At 33.6% G+C, this 21,754-nt stretch overlaps 1 protein-coding gene across 3 annotated transcripts in view; it reads left to right on the top strand.

Moving 5' to 3' along the window:
* CNTN1 (contactin 1) overlaps positions 1–21,754 on the top strand; it is a 381,883-nt gene that overhangs the window by 66,398 nt on the left and 293,731 nt on the right. The window contains exon 2 of one of the 3 annotated variants that reach the window (XM_027593330.2): positions 15,043–15,081. The exons of the other annotated variants lie outside the window; for them this stretch is intronic. The gene's annotated coding sequence lies outside the window, so the exon portion shown is untranslated. The remainder of the gene's footprint in view (positions 1–15,042; positions 15,082–21,754) is intronic. 3 annotated transcript variants of the gene reach the window in all.

Below are 21,754 nucleotides of genomic sequence, written 5' to 3'. Positions count from 1 at the left end.
GCAGCTTTTTTGAAGTAAAAATCAGATCATAATTGCAAGAGGTTACCATCATTTAGATTTTCTTTGGAATGTAGCCCTTTATAGGAGCTTCAAAATTGTATTTTATATACATTATAAAGCATTTATGGACCCTCTGCATTATAAAATTTTGCATCCAAATCGACTATGGGACCAGGTTCTTTTTATTTTGTGTGTATTATGAAAAATTTCTTATATGTACAAAACTAGACTGAAAAGTCTAATGAATTCTTAATGCACCCACTACCCACTTTTAACAGTTACCAACTCAAGGTGAATCTGTTTTTTTTTATAACCTACCCACTGTACATAACTTCGCTCTGGTCTGGAATCAACCATTTTCTCCAAGTTCTAGGATTCCTTTAATATTTCAAGTCTTCAATTTTGATGCTAAGAGATCTCTTACAGCTACTGGGTTGATTATTGGGTTTTTCATTTGTTTGTTTTGTTGAAAGACAAGAAAAATGTTTTGTTTTTATTTTGAACAAACATATTACTGGTTCATACTGGTTTTTATAATTAAAATTAAAGCTTTCAGGAATTTTAGTTAATTCCTCCCATCTTACATCTGTATCTCCTTTCTCTCTTGCCAAGAATTCTATATCAGGAAAATCAGGAATAATAAAATTATATTATCACAAAAATCACACATTTATTTCATCCAACATTATACATATAACAATGTGTGCAATAAAAATACTACCACCAATATTATTATTACTGATAGCAGGTAATTTTTTAAATTCCTTTTGCCCATAGACTAGCCCACTAAGAATTGGCAGTCAAATTACTGTGTGTGTGTGTGTGTATTTAATTGTGTGTGTGTGTGGTAAGAACACAAGATTTATCTTCTTAAGATTTTATAAGCAATACAATATTGTTAACTCTAGGGACAATGTTGTACAGCTTGTCTCTAGAAATTATTCGTCTTGCATATTTGAGACTTTATGCCTGCTGATTAGCAACTCCTCATTGGTTCCTCTCAGTGTGGCAATGCCACCAACTGGATACACATTTGGGTTCACTGGTTTTGCTTTACTTTTTAATTTTAGAATCTCCTTTTTAAAAATTGGTTCTGTTTCATAATTACTTGAAATATTTGCATGGTTCAGTGACAAAAATACAAAACAAATTATATTTTTTAAAAAAATCTAGTTTGTAGTTCATGTCCTGCACTCTATTCTGTTCATCTACTTATTTATTAAAAAAATACTTTGGGACGCCTGGGTGGCTCAGGTAGTTGTGCGTCCAACTCTTGGTTTAGGCTCGGGTCATGATCTCATCGGTCCTGAGATTGACACTTGAGCCAGGTGTCAGGCTCTGCGCTCAGCAGGAAGTCTGTTTGAAGATTCTCTCCCTCCACCCTCCCCCCTTGCTTGTGCATTTTCTCTCTCTCTCTTAAATGAATAAATAAATCTTAAAAAAATAGTTTATACTTACATTTTTACAAATACATGTTTTAAAAATATATGCCTATATGTTTTAGTCGATGAATGGTAGCATAGGTAGGCTATATATATATATATGTACACACACACACACACACGTGGCCATATATGTATGTATGTAGGTATATATGTATACACATTAAAAGGTGCTACTGAAATAATAGTCTGAATTTCTTTCTCTAATAAGTGACTTGGCCATTGTATATGGCTGCCTGAAAGATTTTTTTATTTTCTTTAAAGCCTGATAATTTTACTAGGATGTGTTTTGGTGTGGGATAGGTTATTTTCCAAAGTATGCAGTATGACCTTTCAAAAAAATATAGTTTCAATTTTTTCCTTTATTCAGGAAATGTTTTTACATTGTAGCTTTTGATACTTGTTCTGTATTTTGTTTTTATTTTATAAGGATATAAATGAGCTCCAGTTCAAATTATTTAATTAATAGCTATTAATATAAGGTTTACAACATGGGGTCAGTTTTGGCCAGTACAATCAGAATGTTACAGTTTTAATTAGAGGTATATTACACAGCATTTCCTTTTTGATCTCATAGTTAAAGGCTAGGGATGTACTCTGTGATTGGCTTCCCTGAATTCAACTTTATGCAAACTGTAAGCTCCAAGACACTGAATTGTTTCTTTGGAAAAATAATAACTCTGTGAAATAAGTTTAGAAAAAATTGGATTAGTCAAATTAAACAGGTTTATTGGAAATATGCATTATAATCTTCAGAGAAAATTACACACAGAATTTTACAAATGTATTTGACAACTAACTTTTCTGCAAATAAACACATTAACATCTCTAAGTGAAATACAATTTGGAAGATATTGACTTCATACGTTTACTATGGAACTATCAACAGATTTATTAAAACACATTCAAATTTTTAATATTTCCCATTTGTATCAATTCCTAGAAAAATATACTCTATATATTAGTGTAGTAACACTTCCTTTTATTTCTGCAGCACTTAATTTTCTCATAAAATAGTAGAGTGTATCTTTCTAAAGTATCTTTGACTTAGGGAATTATGACAAGTTTTGTTCTTTTCTCAATACTCACTAGAGTACTTCTATTCTTTACTTTGCAGTTTCCTTTTCTTCCCCCTGTAAAGTTTTAGTAAACTATTTCTAAATTATATGATTCAGTCATTTTTGATTACTGGCTCTCAAGTTGGCATTTGAAAAATGACATTAGAGCATATTTTGTGGGTAGCAGTTCTTAATCAGACAGAAATATTGAGAAAGAAGTGGATGTCAGAGGGTGGGAGATCTTGAGGTCATTTTGGAAGGGGCTAAGGGGCCCATGGGAAATATCCAGGTATCATGGCCAGTAGATAACTGAAAATAGGACTATGGCCTTTAGAAGAGAGCTTGGGAATGGAAATAGATTTGAGAATCATATGTTAATAGTAATGAAAACCCAGAGTGGGTAACATTTCTCAAGAACAGTTAGCAGTGGGGCGCCTGGGTGGCTCAGTCGTTAAGCATCTGCCTTTGGCTCTTCGCTCTCTCACTGTGTCTCTTTCTGTCAAATATATAAATAAAATCTTAAAAAAAGAGAAAGAGTTAGTAGAATAAAGAGAAAGGAGAAATTGATCAAGATAAAAATAAAGTTTAAGAATTTTATACGCTTTATTCAAAATTCTTTTGTCATATAAAATATGTCTGTGTTTTATAAAGTTATTTTAAGGAAACCAAATGTAACAATTCAAGAAACTATACATTTTTTAGTATACCCGGCAAGAGTATTTGAAAATTTCCAATTTAATTTACATATTATCTACTCTGGTTATTACTAGTAGTCAAATAGTACTATGATGTAAAATTTTTACTCTTCAATTATTCCTTTATAATAGAATATAATAGAATTGTCTTATTTTAGTATCCATTATTTTTATGTTACTTAAAAACCACTTGGAAAGTTATCAAACAAATAATTTTCCATCCGCTTTTCTGATTTTTCTTTCTGTTTTATTTTGTAAGTGAAAATAACTTTTAAGGTGTATTTTTAAAATTAATTGACTTTCCTAAGCTAATAAAAATTGAAAAGATCATTAATATATCTTTAGTCTTTGAATTCATGTTCCTTAAAGGAAAAATCTTAATGTAAAAAATGATTTCATTGCAGTTTATTAGCTTATACTTCCATGGACTGATAACAATAAATTAAAAATTAATTTTATTTCCAGTAGAAATAGAGATTGGCTTTACAATCCTAATTTATATTCTTATTATATTTTGTTATCTTTTAAAATCCTTCATGACATTTGTGTAACCGTTCATAATTTATAGATTATTTATAGCTGTCAGTTTACTTAATTCTTACAACAATTCTGTGACATGGGTATTAGTAATGCTGTTTTATGGAAAAGGATATTTCAAATCAGAATGCAATGTCCTACAGCTAGTAAGGGTAGAGGGCCTTCAAATCAGCTCCTCCTCCTCCTCTCTATCCAGAGTTCTTTGACCATACTTGAGCAATTTTGAAATGATATCATATTTTTGTACTCTTCTTACAAGTCCCTTGGGAGCACATTCTAAGTTAGAAAATTATATCCTTTATGGGAAATGGCTAGGGCATGACTAATTCCACACCGCATCCTACCCCTCACTTTTTAAAAAAACTAGGTACAAGAGTCTCCTATGAAACTGAAACAAATACTACATTTTGGGGGTCATAACAAAGAAAGGTTATTTTCATCTCTAACAGTTCCTGGCTGGTCACAGTGTTCCATGCCACAGAAAAGCCTGAATAATTTCTTTAAAGAAAGCACTGAAGAATTAGCATTCTTTCTGGCTGAACTGCAATTGCACACAGATTGGCCTCTTATTTTTGCAGCAGTGTTCCATTAGGTCAGCTGAAAGACTGCCCCCTCTGTTCTAATGCAAAATGGTAAACTTAGACAAGGAAGGGGAGCTTCAGCAAGAAATTATCTCTGTGATGCCCATTATCTACATTTCTCGAATTTTAAATAATGTAAAACTTCATGCTTATTGCAATCAAGGTCTGTTTATTTTTATTTTATTGTACATAAGCACCTGTTTTTTAAGTTGTCTTCCAGTTGTAATTCGTTATTATAAATTACACAGTTACACTACAGTGCTTCTGTATGGTAGTATAAAGAATTTATTATGTTATTTTTATTTGTAGATTCAAATGCTTTAAAAAAAAACTTAAAAGGTGGAATAATTCCATCAAGCTGACCTTAGTTGTAATAATATCTTTATCTGAAACACATGAACAATTTAATTATTATTAAGAAGGGGAGAAGAATAACATTATATTAAATTGGATCTCCTTAAAATTCTTTTGGAAATAGCAGCTGAATATAAAGTGCATCTCATGAGTGTCTGTGGCCAACAAGTAAAATTACAAGTATGGAAAAACAATACATTTATAGATTTAGTGTTTAATGATATTTATACTGACATTTATGAGTTGAAAAGTAGTTACTCTACAATTAACTAATGCAAGATAAAACAAATGCCAAGTGTGGGGGCTTATTTAGCTAGATATAGCATATAATATCTTTTCTTTATTTAAAATTTTAATATTTTGTTCACCAGAAATTTTTGCATTAATTTTTATGTTTTAGAATATTCCATTAAAATATACTTATATTGGTTACTGGGTTTGGGGTGTTGCACTTAAATTTTGCCTTTCTGGCAAGTGCCTTATTATTATCATCATGGGACTGGCCCTGGACTGTGTTTAGATATTTTTAGGGCAATAATAAATTTCACTATTTGTGGAAATATACCTCTTTTTTGCCCATTATCTTAAGCAGTTGTCTGTAATATCTCTTTGAGACAATGTTATTAGGGGGAAAAAAAGAGAGAGAAATGTATATTGAGGGGAGGAAACAGAAGGGCTTCGGGACTACATTGCTGAGAAGTGAGAACAGTGTTCCAGATTGTTTTGCACTCTGGTACAGTGTTCTTTAGAGGTCATGGAACTGAAAGTATAATCCCATCAAGTTTGAAGAAACCATGTGGCCTTATTTCCATAAATATTTCAATAAATATTACTGTATTTCAATAAATATTGTTAAATCCTTATTTTGAAGCAATCAGATTACATGAGCACCCAAAGGATGCCAATATTACCTGGAGAGAGGGTCCCTTATATAACAAATTGGCAGTCCTCAAAATCCCTGTTATTCTGGAAAGGCAGATTCACCAAGTTGGCCATTTGGAAAGAAGATAGCTCTTAGGACCAGTGTTTCATTCAGAAAATTTTCAGAGGAAGTAGTTAAGATTCCTTTAAGCGTTTTCTAAAGAGCCATTTGTGTGTGATATTATTTGGAACTGGAAATAAAACTAGTGCTAGAAGTATTAACTTTATACTAGAAAAGTATATAAAAATGAAAAAAAATTTTCTATCTCAAAAATGTTTAAATATTTCCTTCAGATTTTATTAACTATTTATATGTGTATATTTTAGAGCTTTGGGCATTGAGACCATGAAAATAATGTTTAAAGGTTATCTATAAAAAAAAGATTGTCTATATAATTAATACCAATTTGCATATTAAGGTTCAAATTGGAATTTTAGAGGTTAGATGCTTCCATAAGGAGTACAGGAGGCTTAAGAGATAACATATAATTAACAAAAATATAATCACAAGAATTTCTCAAATGTGTGTATAAAAGAGGATGATCAGAGACCATGTAAAAAAAGACTGAGACTGGTCTGGCTTGATTAATGCTTTTTCTATTACTTTTTCTAATCTGAAACACATACTATATGCAAAATAATAAATATGAAATATGAAGCAATTAAATTTTACTAGTGACAGTGAAATAAGCAGAAGCAGGTACATTATGAAACTAATGATGTGGAAACGTCCTTATTAGGACTGCGACTTTAAGTAATTCTTTTCCAATCCTATGAATTGGATCTTGCTTTGCTTATCAAGTTAGAAGCCTCAGTGCATTTCCATTTGTTAATAAAATATTTTGTGCACATACTAGAAAAGACTTCTCCAAAGAAAACCTGGGAAAGAAATCCAACAGGATCTCATGAAACCCTTAGACATGTGTGTTATTCCAAAAGGAAATCACATTAGGAATAAATTTCATTGTACTATATCTAAAAGAAAAAAAAAGAACAAAAAGTGACACCTGTGAAAGCTTGCTAACTTACTTGGAATCACAATTAGAACATATTAGAATTTAGGCTAAAACCACTTCTCATGGATAACAAACCAGATGTTTTTCTTCTACACCAGCCTGACTCCCTGTAGTCTTTTCTTGAGTGGTCAATATGCACATTTTTTCTACACTGGCTTGAGTATAATTTATTGAGCAGCTTAATTTTCAGCTAAACTAAAGTCAAAGTCTAGTGGTATTTTGTTTATAATGTTATTCTTGCAAACATTCGCTAGAGATGGGAAACTAAAGATTTAAGGGGATATGTTCTAGTGTAGGTTGTTCAGAATTGGGAAACCTAGGAACTTTTAATCTGTGTTGTTGCAGGAAGTCCTCAGTTCAGGATTAATTAATCATGAAATTAATAAATAAAAATTTGTATTGCTATTTTTGTAAATGCTTGAGCTACAGACTTAACATGCAGGACGGGCAACTATGGGCTGTGGTTGCTTAGAGCATTCATTATCCGGGAGGAGAATGCCCAATTATAAAATCAAAGTTGGCTGGGTTGAGTGGTGGATTTGTAAAATAGCTGACTGAAAATAAAATATAAAATCTAATGTTATTATTTGATAACACCAATTTAACCAAGGTCGATCTGGAAGGTATTGAGAGGTAAAACAGAAGCAAAGCAGAGAAATAGATATCAGTATCATTTATAGGATGAAAAATTCTGAGTAAGTGCATCATTATCACTAAGATAAATGAACAATAATGATTAATGAAAAGTTCTGATACCATGAATCTGGAGTCTGGGGTTGGTAGAAGAACCAATTCTTTGTTTCAGGGACAAAACTGTATTGCTGGGTAATATTTTGTGGTCAGTGTAGCCCTGGCACTCTGCAAAGTGCCTAGCATAATATACATTCTGTAAATAGACTAGGAGTTTAGTGAATGAATGAAAGAAACAATGGGGGGCCAGTTAAAGGATTTTCAACAGGAGAGTGAAATGACTAGCATAACATTTTAGAAAGGTCACACTGACTGCAATTAGGATACTAGATTTGATCTGGTAACAACTGTAAGCAGCTACGCTAGTGCAGAAACAGATGTGAGCTGTGGAAGAAATGGCTATGATTGCTTAAATGGAGATAAAGACAAAGTGGATAGACTTGAGAGATGTTTGAACTGAAGTGTCACTATAACTTGGTTATTGGATGTATGAGGTTGAGAGGGAGGAAGGGGCCGGATGGTGCTCAAGGTTTATTGCTTGAGCAACAGGATGAAACAGTGCCAACAACTAAACCAGAAAACCTAAAAAGAGGGTTAATTTGGGCGGGGTAATGACATAGCAGTGAATTCAGTTTTAGATTTGTGAAATTTGATATCTCAATGGACCATCAGTAAAACTTATCAGCAGGGAATTGTATTTATGCCTGGAACTCAGAAAAGAGACTTGAAGCAATGTCGAGATTTGGGTTTATCAGCCTAGAGTTGATCATTAAAACCATGAAAGTGAGTAAAATTGTCCATAGGAAATATGCATAAGAAGAAAATAAAACCCAAGACAGATTTCTGAGGAGTGTCATCCTTAAAGGATGGGCAAAGGAACTCACAGAAGAAACCAAGGAGAGACAAATTATGGGGAGTGTGGTGTGGCTTGAACGAAGAAAGCTTTTCCAAACAGAAAGAGGGCTAAAAGGTAATAAAGCTGCATAAAGGTTAAGTAAGATCAGAACTAAAAATATATGTATTTTTGAATTGCTTGCCATTAGGCAATTGACCTTGATGAGAAAACTTTCAGGGCAGGGAGGGAGGAGGGAGCCATCTGCAGTATTAAGAAGTAGATGGCATGTGAGATCTTGGAGTCCGATAGTGTGATGGGGCAGTGAAGCAAGTTGAAGGAGAGTGATGTAAGACTGAAATAGAAGGCAAAGTTTCAAGCTCCCCCTTTCAGAAGCTAGAAATTTATATTATTATATATATCCCAGACTTCATCTAAATTGACTCCTGTTATGTGGAGTGACTTAAATGTAGATGAAGGGCAGAGTCCTAAACATTATTTGTGTGTTTTTGGGTTTTCTCTGTCATTCAAAGTTGTGGACAGGAAAAAGAAGAAGCGTTGAGAGTCATTGTTCTAAAATCAGATAAACCTCACTTTTCCTGCTTCAGTAGTCCTTCCTTTCTTTGATTGCTTTCTCACTTTCCTTATGTTTTTCTTAGTCAAAACAGGCCAGAATATTTTGTCCTTCTTCCAGCTAAAGATATAAGGTTCTAAAAGTATTCCTCTTGTGGAATTTTGAATCACACAGCTTACTCAAATTAATTATGTAGTTTATGAAAAACCTTATAATGCCAAAATAGATATGCCTTAAATGATTCCTCTTCCCTAAGAATATATGTGTATGTATAATCTGAGTGATATTCAAAATATTTAACAACAAAACAGATCCTGTATCTATACTTTTATCTGAATCTGTGTCTATTTGTAGAGATGTATATCTCTATGTATGTATTAGCACAAGCTATTGGAAATTGATCTTCTATAGGCAAATGTGCATTACACATTACCCAGTGTCAATATCATCTCTTTTAAAGATCAATACAATGTAGCCACCATATCTCTTGACTCTGATATTAATGTTTATATAAAGTAACGCCTTTAAAGAATTTAACGCCATGAAAATTAATACCTGAATTTAAGAAAACCGAATTGCAGACTTACATGAAACAAACTTCTGATAAAACACTATGTAAACCTGTAGCCTATTTCCTTTTGACAGTGACTGGCTTGGCACTTTCTATTTGAAAAAAAATAGCGGTATGCTTAAATGCACTTAATTTTTACTTATATATTCATCCCTTGGAACAGTGGTGATTCAGATATTTTTCCATCCTCTCACATGCAAAAAAGCTATATGTTTAAAACATAAGAATATATGTTAAACCTAGAAAATAATTTTATTATACATTTTATTGACTTTCAGAAAGTTAAGTTTGTGCTGTTGTGCAGGGATTTCACTTGAAAGCCTAGAGCAGTAACCCAGGTAGTAGAACATGCCAGGTTGTTAGCAGAGGAGATGGTGACAAGTGGTCAGATTTCAGATTTGTTTTTGTAGGGAGAACCAGGCCCAGCTTCACAGGTATGACATCAGTACCGTCACACAAAGTCCTTTGCTCAGAAAAGGCCATACTTAGTTTTATGCTCTGCTGTTATCATCTTGAAATTATTTTTCCTGTCTTTATTGAGATACAATAAACATATGACATTGTGTAAGTTTAAAGTGTCCCATGTAATAATTTGATACACATATATATTTGTGAAATACACAATAAAGTTAACAACTCTATCACTTAAAAAAATGTTCTGTTGTGCACAGTGGTAAGCTACAGAGACTTTGAAAATCAAAACTGAAATAAAAAAATAAAAACAAATAAAAGATGTTTGCTTTATGATAGTGCTCAGAACCTTTACTTTAAAAAAAGATTTTTCTGCTCTCTGCTCTGTTGATGTTGCTATTCTAAGTACTTTGTGGGAAGTGTTAGATACAGATCTCTGTTCTTAAGAAACAAATTGTGCCCCAAAGATAGAAAACAACTACAAACAATTTCAAACAAATACAAACAATTACTTATCAGCAAACTTTAGGTTACATGATTTATATTTTATCTGTAATTGTCAGAAGCATGTGTTTAGTATTGGACACAGGACTCCAGATATGGTCCTGATCAAATGCAATCTTCATAGCACTTATTTTTATCAGCACACTTCGTATTTCCCTTCCCTAAAATATAAGCTCAATGGGAACAAAGATGTGTTTGACTTGTTCTTGTTGGTTATCACTGTATTTGCAATACCCAGAAGTGCGTGGAACATAGAATGAGCTGAATAAACTTCTGTTAATGATTTTTATTATCCTTAACATAAATTCTTATTCTGTAGTTACTGATGAAATTTTATTGTGCATTTTCCTTTCACCTCTCTCATTAGTGTTGACTCATATTCAACATTATCAATTCAGATTTGCATATTTTTGTTGTTTTTTCCTTCCTTGGTTTTAAAACCATGACCTCCCCAGCCTATATGAGTGTAATTGGAAACTAGTAGTCAATACTACTTTACAGAAGGTAGCAAGAATCTCATGAGCAAAAACACGGAATTGCAAACCAAGAGGACTGTAAGATAAATCACGACTGATGTAGGTGGACTGAGTTGATCAGTAAAAAGAGGTGAGTAGAAAACAACTTGGACATGGGATAATTTCTTTCAAAACTAGATCTAAAAGTGAGGATTGTTGATGGACGTGGCTTTATATTTGAAAGAGTTGCTTGGAAGATTCCCAAGTAGTATAGGTTTTGTGTGGTTAGAATGGCACGCTAAGAAGGCAGTAATGGTTATTGTGCCAGAAGAATTTCAAAGACCATAATTCATTTTTGGATGATTAAAGGAAGAAATGGATCTGTCAGTAGTTTTATCATCCCTGAGAAAATTTGCAATCTCACAAAACAACATATGGTTGAATAATGATTACAGAAAGTGCATTTGAGCTGGTAATAGTTTCCGTTGATGGAGGAAAAAACTAATGGTGATTGTCAACTCCTGTGAAAATTTTAACAGATAAACTAAAGATGATAAAGTCAGTGCTTTGAAAAAGTACTTCATCTCTTCCTACCCAATTTAATTTCATGAATACTTATAGAAATCACACATTTAACTCCATCTCAACATATAATTTAGTTATTTAATTTTTTGTTATAGAAACCTTTAAATTAGATTTATACTCTTCTAATTTTAAGCTTTTTTTTCACTTTAGGTTTTTAAAAAATCAGTGTTTACTAAAATTTATGAGAAAGAGGTTAGGGCAAAGTAAGTCTTACATATTTCTTTCTAATGTTTAATAAGAAAGTGGTTATTTTTCTTTGTCTACTATATGAAGGAGAGATTTGTTTTAAAACTTTACATATTGTATTTGAAAAAGAGCTAACATATTCAAATGGGTTCAATTAAATGGTTTTAATAATATAATATATATTATCATATTAAGTTATAATTTTTTAAAATTTTATTTTATTATGTTATGTTAATCACCATACATTACATCATTAGTTTTTGATGTAGTGTTCCATGATTCACTGTTTGCATATAACACCCAGTGCTCCATTCAATACGTGCCCTCTTTAATACCCATCACCAGGCTAACCCATCCCCCCACCCCTCCTCCCCTCTAGAACCCTCAGTTTATTTCTGAGTCCATAGTCTCTCATAGTTCATCTCTCCCTCCGATTTCCCCCCTTTCATTTTTCCCTTCCTATTATCTTCTTTTTTGTTTTTTTAACATATATTATTTGTTTCAGAGGTACAGGTCTGTGATTCATCAGTCTTACACAATATAATTTTATATTATAGTTATAATAATTTTATAATATAATTATAATAACATATATTTCTTTAGGTAGGTTTCCTTCCTAGATCTTAACGTGGGGAAATTTTTAACTATGAGGTATAATTACTTAGAAGCTTGGGTGGTTTAGATTTAGCTCTACAGTTCTTTTTTTTCTGTCATATTTCTGAATATAAAATAAGTATATATTACATCTCTGTAATCTGATATCCTGACAGGGGTAACATATGTAGGTATGTTATGAGTAAACCATGGTTAGTCTTCATTTTTGTACTGTTTATTTTTTACTTACTCGAAGAGCTTTTTCTCTCAATTTAGGTAAAGTGTGAATATGCTATAAGTCTGGAAATCATTCAGAAACCAAGTATGCAAATATCTAAATTCATGAATTTCACAAAAGACTATAGAAAGGGATAGTTACATGATGTTTGTTATTTGTAGGCACCAGCAAGTTTTCACAACCCAAGATTGAGGTTAAACACAAAGAACTAACACAGTGGCTACTTTAAATGGTATGAAATTGCCTTGGGATGTATGACCAAAAACAAGCAAGTGAACAAATTAAAAAAACAAAACAAAACATAAAAACCATTAGAGGTCAATATGAGGCAAAAAGGTCTATAAGTAATATGTTACTGCATAGTTACTTTATGAGTCAATTATGGATCTAGATGGATTCCTAATGTTATAAAACAAAAGCTTACTTGATTCATAGAATGTGGCTTATTAATTATCTATTGTAAAGGCTACAAAAGCAACTATTTAGGGCATTTGCCTCATTCCACATGATGAGTTGTAATCTTATTGCAGCCCATCACACTGATGTGTCTCTATTATTTTGTTTTATGTTTCTATTCTTATGATGAGGTTCTGTGTTCTTGCAATACTCTAAGACAGATAAGACTAAGAATTCTTATGATTATGTCAGTTATTGGACATGTAAGATTAAAGCCTCTGCAAATATGCTAAAAATCATTGAATTTACACTTAAAACAGGTCAATATTATGGCATATAAATTATATCTCAATAAAGCTGCTTAAAACGATAGATGGAGGAACCAGGACAGCATTTTACTTGCAGCCACTAATTATTTGTGACTTGGGATTCTTGGGTCTTCTATAACACATTGTAGTGTCACTTATTTATCCCTCACTTTTATATTTCCCAACTTCAAAAATTTCCAATGAGCCTCCATTCTTTAAAAAAAATGAAACAGCTCTGGCAAATAAATAAATAAAATTTAAAAAATGAAACAAATCTTTATCCTTTCTTCCTCTTTTTCTGCCTTCTTCTAAATTTTAGATTAAAAAAATATTCTGCACACTCTATTTCTACATCCTTTCCCCCACCCTATTCTAGCCCCTTCTTTTACTAGTGGATTGAGACTGACTTTGAAGAATTCACTAGTTACTCCTGAATTGCCAGCTGAAGTGATTTCTGCACAGTTCTCATCTTCCTGAAACTCTTTGAAGTAGGAGACATTCTTATGAAACTCTTCATTAATACATGTTTTGTTTGTTTTTGGCGTCAGTGATCCTATTCTTAATTTGTCATATCTCTTCTCTGATCACACTTTTTCTTTCTTTTTTTTTTTTGCTCATCTTGTAGATTCCACCTCTCCCAGTCCTAGATTCTTTCCACCTATGTTCTCTCATTCTCTTGGCATTAGCTCTTATACCTCTATGGAAATGACAACCAAATCCCTAACTCTAGCTTTGACCACTGTTTTAGCTTTGGGTACATATTTTCAACTTCTTTTTGATTTCTCCACCATCTGCATCCTTTGAACCTTAAAAATAAGTCATCTTCCTTCTTCCTCCAGACACTATCTCCCAATCTTAATCAATAATATATCTCTACATCTATTCAATCATGCTCTAATGTTCAGAGTATCTTTAATTCCTATCTCCTTTTCTTTTTTTTTCTAAAAGATTTTATTCATTCATGAGAGACAGAGACAGAGAGAGAGAGGCAGAGGGAGAAGCAGGCTCCCAAGGAGCAGGGAGCCCGATGCGGGACTTGATCCCAGGACTCTGGGATCACGAACCTGAGCCAAAGGCAGATGCTTAACCATCTGAGCCACCCAGGCACCCCTCCTATCTCCTTTTCATTCTCTATATTTGTTTTCATGGTAATTAATGATTCCCAGGACTTAAAGGCAGGGAAATGGCTCTTGTTACAATGTTACATATACAGTGTAGGAACACAGAGTTCCCTCAAGACCCTACTCTTTGTAACCTTCCAGGTGGCTGTCCTGGCACTGAGTTCATTTGGTATAATGTAAAAGAACAAGGTCTTTAGAGTCAACCCAGGATTGGAGCTGTCGTATATGGCACATTATTGTGAATTACAAAAAAGGTTGCTTCTAAAATATATATCCTCTCATTAAAAAAGTCATAATACTGATTTTGTAAGATAAAATTTACTTTCACCTGTGGAAAATTTCTACAATAAACATATAAATCTATATGATCTATGCCCTTATATGTTCTAAGGGGTGCATGAATTGCACAGCCATACATAGTAGCTCTAAGTATAGGACTACATTGTTCAAATCCTGGCCTTATAGTTTAATATCTACATAACCTTGGTAATATACTAAATCACCTTAAACTTCATATTCATGACCTATAAAAGGTGACTTATAACACTATCTCTTTCAGAGAGTTTTTAGGGTAAGTAAGGCAAAATTATATATAATTAGAAACTTCAAATTTACCTGCAGATGTTCTCAGTCTCTCCTTCAAAGGCACACATCATTATAAAGATGCCAAATTGTGAAATTCTTTACAGTAAAGAGGAGATGAAAATACTGTTGGTTTTAACAGCTTACTATAAGTCCTTAAAAATTTTGTATTTGAGAATATTTCATTTGAGGACATTCCAAAAGAACTAAAGGAATAGTTGGCCTATTTTTCCGTGACTAAAGGTCTAGCCTAAAACCTAATGTTTATACCTGAATGTTGCTGCTAACTATTTGAACAAAGCAATGAGAAGGTTTTTAACACACTATGAGAAAATGTCTTGGCTTCACCATTTCCATGTTATGATCATATTTTATTATTCTCCTGTTTCAGGGTCAACAAACCACAGGCCCTGGGCCAGATCCAGTCCAGGTACAGTTTTTGTAAATAAAGTTTTATTGGGACACAGCCATAGACATTCATTTATATATTGTCTAGGCTGCTTTCCCAATCCACCAACCAATGGTAGAATTGTATAGTTGTGACAGAGACCTGTTGGTCCAGCCCGCATAAGGTATTTACCACCTGGCCCTTTATATATAAAGTTTTCTGACCCCTACCTTTTCAACCTTTTTAAAATATTAACTCACTTGAACTCCCACTTTGCTCAATTCTACACATAGAAAAAAAACAAAGATTGTATTGATCTGGAATATGGTGAGTCTTATTTTTTCTTCCAAAATATCTGTTATTAATGAACAATGGAAAACTCATTGCAGTATCCTGCCTAAACACATACAGTTCCTTAGGTTTTATTAGAAACAAAACAAGACAAATGAAAAAACCCTAAGGCAGAACAACCTGTTCCTTTTCACCAGATTTTACTGGCATTACCTAGAAAATATTTCCTATAGGAAATAAGCTTTTAATAACTGATCTTTTCCCTTCTTTTGATATTAAAAAGTGATAGTGAGGAAAAGCCTATTTAATAGTTAGAACCATCTATTTGATGACAGAGCGAGTGACTCAGTTCCTTGTTGAAAACAACTTTGGATCAGAACTTGGGGAATTCTATTAGTACCAATTTTCATTAAAGCAAGTGGTTGAAACCATACCTTTCACATGAGAAAATAATCCCTATTTTGCAAGATTTCTAATATAATAATGTATGTTAAAAACTTGGTAAATAATTGTTTCTCAATAGTAGCTATCATTTTTATTGTAAAGATTAAGTTCATTAACTAAAATATATCAAATTAATTCAACTTATCCTTCAGAAACTCTATTTAATACACAATTTCCCATTTGTTTCTTTTAAATTACTTAATTCCTTCTGTGTATTACTTCTCATTCTTTAAAATGAATAAAAATTTAACCCTCCTCACCTTTTTTCACCTGCCACTTAAAAGAATTCCACCAAGGAGATTTATAATTTAAAAGCTAGTTGTCTGGTAGTGTTTGGATATGTAGATATACCTGAAGGTATAATTATTTATGAAGCACAAAAATAGCAACCCTTAAGAAATTTATTATTATTATTATTTTTGGTCAAGGTTTCCAATGTCCTAAATACCAATAGCTATGGATTGGACCTCAATTATAAGTACATTCTCCAAGAAGTTTGCCATCACTTAAGACATTCTTTGTAATATGTTTTATTTTTTTTTAAGATTTTATTTATTTATTTGAGAGAGAAAGAGAGAGAGAGAGTGCACAAGCAGGGTGAGTAGCAGGCAGAGGGAGAGGGAGAAGCAGGCTCCCCACTGAGCAGGGAGCCTGATGTGGGGCTGGATGCCAGGACCCCGGGATCATGACCTGAGTCAAGGGCAGACACTTAACTGACTGAGCCACCCTGGCGCCCCATAATGTGTTTTAGAGTCAAGTTGTGAAAGTTAAGTTTTTCTCTTAATAACTGTGAAGCAGTTAAGAAATACTTTGGGATCCAATACAGTAGATCCCCTAAGTTAAGTGAAAATGGGAGCAGAAGTGAAATCCCTTTTTAAAAGAAGAAATTGATTTTTAAAAGTATCATTTCCACTGATATCAAAATAGAGCTAAAATCAAAGTAGAACAGGATACAAGCTTAGTTTAAAGCAATCTAGTTCTGGTTTCTGCTCCTGTCATTGTTATGAGGACTCATTTTAACTGGAAATCTAAATCTCCCTAAAGTCATTGTGGTTTTGGAGCAAATATTAAGGAGTTTAAAGTTAGAATTTTATCTGGGTTCCCTAAAATCTGGATCATATATCTTTCTTCTGAAAAGGCTTCAGACCAAAGTGTTGTCTATATTTTATATTCTATTGTAGACCCATAGTCTTGTGAAGCTTAAAAAGTTACCTACTCTGGGGACTATAGTTTATCAGTACAAGGATATGAATGAAAGAGATGTTCTGTACTCTTATTTATACCAGGAGCTCTGCTCACTAAAACAAACAGCATATTCAAGTATACCAGAATTTGAAGTAATTGGAAGCCAGTGTGGAGTATTTACATGCAGTAAATACAGCCTAATTTGAAAAACATAGTTTGGGGGAAATTATAAGAAGTTAGAATTGGACAACATGATCATGAGGAGCCACCTGTCTCACTAGTTTGTGTAACATGGAACTACTGGAAAGACTTGTTGCTTGTACATCCCAACTGGGAAAAGTGATAATAAATCAATTGAGTGATTAGGCTTTGAAGTTTAGGGCCATTAGGGATTTGGAATGTTTGAGATGAAAATTCTGAAACATCAGCCAAGAATTTATTTGCTTGTCAATTCTGTGGGAAACTACAATATGATTCTAGGATAACCAACATATAAAGTAAAATTTGAGAAGATTTCTCATACTCGTCTTTGTCTTATATTTTCACAGAGAGTGGTATTTTTTTTTTGTTTTTTGAGAAAAAAAATGGCCAGTCCTCATTTTAAGGTTCATCTCAAAATTCCATGAATTGAAAGAGAAGGGCTTTAAAGAAAATAAGCACTCTATTCAAGTTTCTTGTTTTGGTTAGAGGTTCAGGACTCATAGACTAGGAAGATGTGGTCTATTTCCTGGAATGACTGATCACCCTAATGGGTAGACTTTTTTTTTTTTTTAACATTTTTTGTTTAAATTCCAGTTAGTTAACTTCAGGTATACAATGTACTGATTCAACACTTTAATGTAATACCCTGTGCTCATCATACATGTACTCCTTAATCCCCATCATCTATTTAACCCATCCCCCCATCTACTTTCCCTCTGGTAATCATCAGTTTTTTCTCTATAGTTAAGAGTCTGTTTCTTGGTTTACCTCTTTCTTTCTTTTTTTTCCTCTTTGCTAATTTGTTTTGTTCCTTAAATTGCACACATAAATGAAATTTTCTTTTTTAAAGAATTTTATGCCAGGATGATAAAAGTCGCTTTTCTTTATGAAGATGGTGTGACTCATTAATGAATCAAGATTTGTCTTACACTAGAAAGCAGTCATATGCTCACTAGTAAGGTTACCTCTGTTAGTAAGAGCTGGCTTGTTCATAAACTAAAGGTAGGAGCCAAATACATGAAAATAAGTTGGATGTGAAACAAACTGAAGATCCTTAAAATGTAAGTGAACAGCAAAACAAATGGTAACCTTGGGAATATAAGCAATGACTGTTATCAGGCCTCTTAAGCCATCTGTGTGAGTAAAGTGTTAGGAACAGGTGAACTCACAACCATATTTGAGACAAAAGCCTCAGATGAGAAAAAGGGAGGAAGAATTTCATATAAGCCACCAGAAGACGCGCTAAAACTACACTCCTGCACTTGGGTCTCTATCCCATTGTACATCTGTCGTATCATTCAAAATAGAAAATTTAAATCTCAGTTCAGGCCGAGCCATTGAACATGGCCCTGTTCCTATGTTGGCTATGTGTCAGAGATCCTTGGATAAACTCTCCTTTCCTTTCCTGAGGGTTCCACTGGAGACAAGTGTATCCCCCCATGTATAGGAATAACAAGGTAGTTTGAATCTTATTATTTTGTTATTTTATATGGGATAAGGGGAGGGTTGTCATTGTTATTCCTGCTGCCCATAAAATTTGTCACCAAAGTGAAGTACTGGTACAAGAGAACCCAAAAACAATATCAAAGGGTGAATATAGCAGCATAAAAAGTCATAAATTTAATTATCTCTGTGTGTACACTTTGTCTTCTCAATTGTACTCTATTAGAGTCAAAATGGATCTTTATTGATTTGCTTAATGCATATTTGCATTTTGGCTTCTGCATCTGATTTCATATTTTCTTAGGAGAAAAGAATAACTTTCCCTTAGAGTGGTGGTATAAATAAAGTAAATGAGTTTTGGAAATTGAATGCTCCTTTTTGTGTTCTCCTCTTTCTACTATTTTTCATTAGTCAACTCATGAGATTAAATATTCTTTAGAATACTACTTGGGTGCAATATTGCCTTGTCACTTAAAAAAATATTAATCCTTGAAGTTCAATTTTGTGACAAAACATCTTAATTGATTTACTTTTCAAGCCTGCTGTAATTAACAAAATGTGTCTAATTCTTGAGGAAGAGGTTTATAATGCTTCTGCATGAAAATATTGAATAATAAAAATATGTCTGGAAAATATTTTTTTCTCCCCAGCCCATCACATTAAAAAAAAAACAAAAGGGGTTCTAAATTAAAAAAACAAAAGAGGTTCTAAAATCCCAATTCTGCTGTTTTAATTGGCCAGGGGAAAGCCAATATCACCCTCTTCCATCTTACTGAATCCAAGAAGTGTTCTCCAGTCCTCATCTGATCTGCACTCTGTGGCACTGTACACTCTTAAGTCAGTCAATCTCTGTCCTTCCACAGATCCCTCTTGGCTTCTCTAATGCCATACTCTCTTGGACTTTCCTGGCTTGTTTGCCTTCAGTCTCCTTTGCTGGTTCATTTTCCACTGCCCATTTCTTAAATGTCTACATTCCTCAGGGTTCTGTCGTTATTAGCCTCTCTTCTCATTTTCCCACCTCTTCTGCCTTCTGCAATGTAGCCCAGACTTTAGCAGCCCAGGCTATGTAAACCAACTACTCAGGTTTCATCATGTGTTATTAGTTTCCTATTGCTGTAAAACAAATTACCACAAACTTATGGCTTAAGACAATACAATACTCATTTAGCATTTTACAGTTCTGTAGGTCAGAAGTCTGGATGGATTTCATCTGGGTCTTCTGCTCAGGGTCTCAACAGGCTGAAATCAAGCCTGAGAAGTCAGCTAGGACTGAGGTCTCATCTGAGGCTTGAGGTCCTCTTCTAAGCTCACTGGTGTTGGCAGAATTCAACTTGTGGTTGTAGGACTGAATTCCCCATTTTCTTGATGGCTATTGGCCAAGGGCTATTCTCAGCACTTAGAAGCTGCTCCCAGTGCTCCACCATGTGGGTCTCTGTATAGGCCTCCTCACACTTTTAATCTCTGTTGTCAGGGAGGGCCCAATCTCCTTCAAATGGATCAACTGATTAGGCCAGGCCCACAAGGATTTCCTTTTTGATTTTGATTAATTCAAAGTCAATTTATTAATAACTAAGTCATGGGAATTTTTTCCCCATTGCATTTGGGGACAAGTTCTGCCCCACACAGGAGAGGAAATTGTACAAGGTGTGAACACCAGGAGTTGGACATGTGGGAGGCCATCTTAGAATTCTGCCTACCATATCCTAGTTCTGCCATTTACTAGGTGTGTGAATTTGGGAAAATTATATAATTCCTTTGTGCCTTGGTTTTCTCATCTTTAAAGCGAGATAATAAACAGAGTACTCTTTATGGGGTTATTGTAAGGATTAACTGGATTGTAACATGTAAAATGCTCAGAACAGTGATTGATACATAGAGTCTGCAAAAATTCAGTTATCATTATTAAGCTATTTTCTCCCCATAGATATTGCATCCACTCCCATGGCTTCAATGTTACTAATATTCCTATGACTTCCAAATTTATATATCCAGTCAAGATCTCTATTCTGAGCTTTAGACAGTTATACTTTCCTAAGTCATATCTCCACTCTCTTCTCCTTTTCCTACCATGCATTCATGAAAAAAATTTTTTTGGAGTATCCACTGTGTACAAAGTATTGTGGCAGAGAATATAATGATCAGTAAAACATGCAGTCTCTGCCCTCATGTAGCTTACAATCAAGTGAGAGAGACTGATTATAATCTATCTCCCAAAACTTATTAAAACAAACCAATTTTATCAATTTATTTTGCGAATATTCTAGTCAAAGCCACCATCCTTCTTTCCTGAACTAGAAAAATACCCCTTGCTCAATTCCTATATTCACTCTTCCTCCACTTTCTCTTTCCTCACCAGAGTTACCATCTTCAAGATCTAACTACCTCACTCCTCTGCATAAACCTTGCAGTAACCTCCTGTAGCGTGTAAGATAAAAACTAACCTTCCTCTAACCTGCTATGGCCCTGCCTAACCTCGCCAACTTTGCACACACCTACACAACACTCCATTTCTGTGTTTTAACCTGAACAGCCTTCTTCCTGCTTCTCAACAGTGCCATGCTCCTTCCTGCATTAGCACCTTGCACCTGCCCGTCCTTCTAAATGGAAACTCTCTCTGCTCTGTCTTTACCCAATAACTCTCAGTTCAAATTTTATTCCTCTCCTCTATCCCCTCAGATCAATTCAGGATCCCCATTGCACTCAAAGTACTATATGAGCCTTCTTCATGACATTTAATATGGTATATAGTATGTATTGATTTGAGTCATTATCTGATTAATATCTGCTGTCATTCTGGGAGAGGGATGTTTGAGGCAAGATCTAAAGGACTAGCTTCAGGCATATGAATAGCTAGATTTTACAACTGTTTTGTTTATGAGGAAACATGACATAGTCTGTATTTTAAATGGAAAGGCTATTCTCAGAATGTGCATTTGATGGGACAAACTTTCTATGTAATTACCTCTGTGTCAGTTGAGACCAAGTTTATCCTAATGGTATTTAGGAGGGAACACATTTATGGCTATGAGGGTTACTGAAGACCAGAACAAGAATGTGAAAAGTATTCTATAAACTATCAAACTTAACACCCAATTTTTGTTGCTATTATTTTTATTAAAATTACCAAAATATCACTTTATTTAAAACCTGA

Source organism: Zalophus californianus, chromosome 9 (genome assembly GCF_009762305.2).
Source record: "Zalophus californianus isolate mZalCal1 chromosome 9, mZalCal1.pri.v2, whole genome shotgun sequence".
Lineage (NCBI taxonomy): Eukaryota > Metazoa > Chordata > Mammalia > Carnivora > Otariidae > Zalophus > Zalophus californianus.
This window is presented reverse-complemented; position numbering and strand designations above follow the sequence as displayed.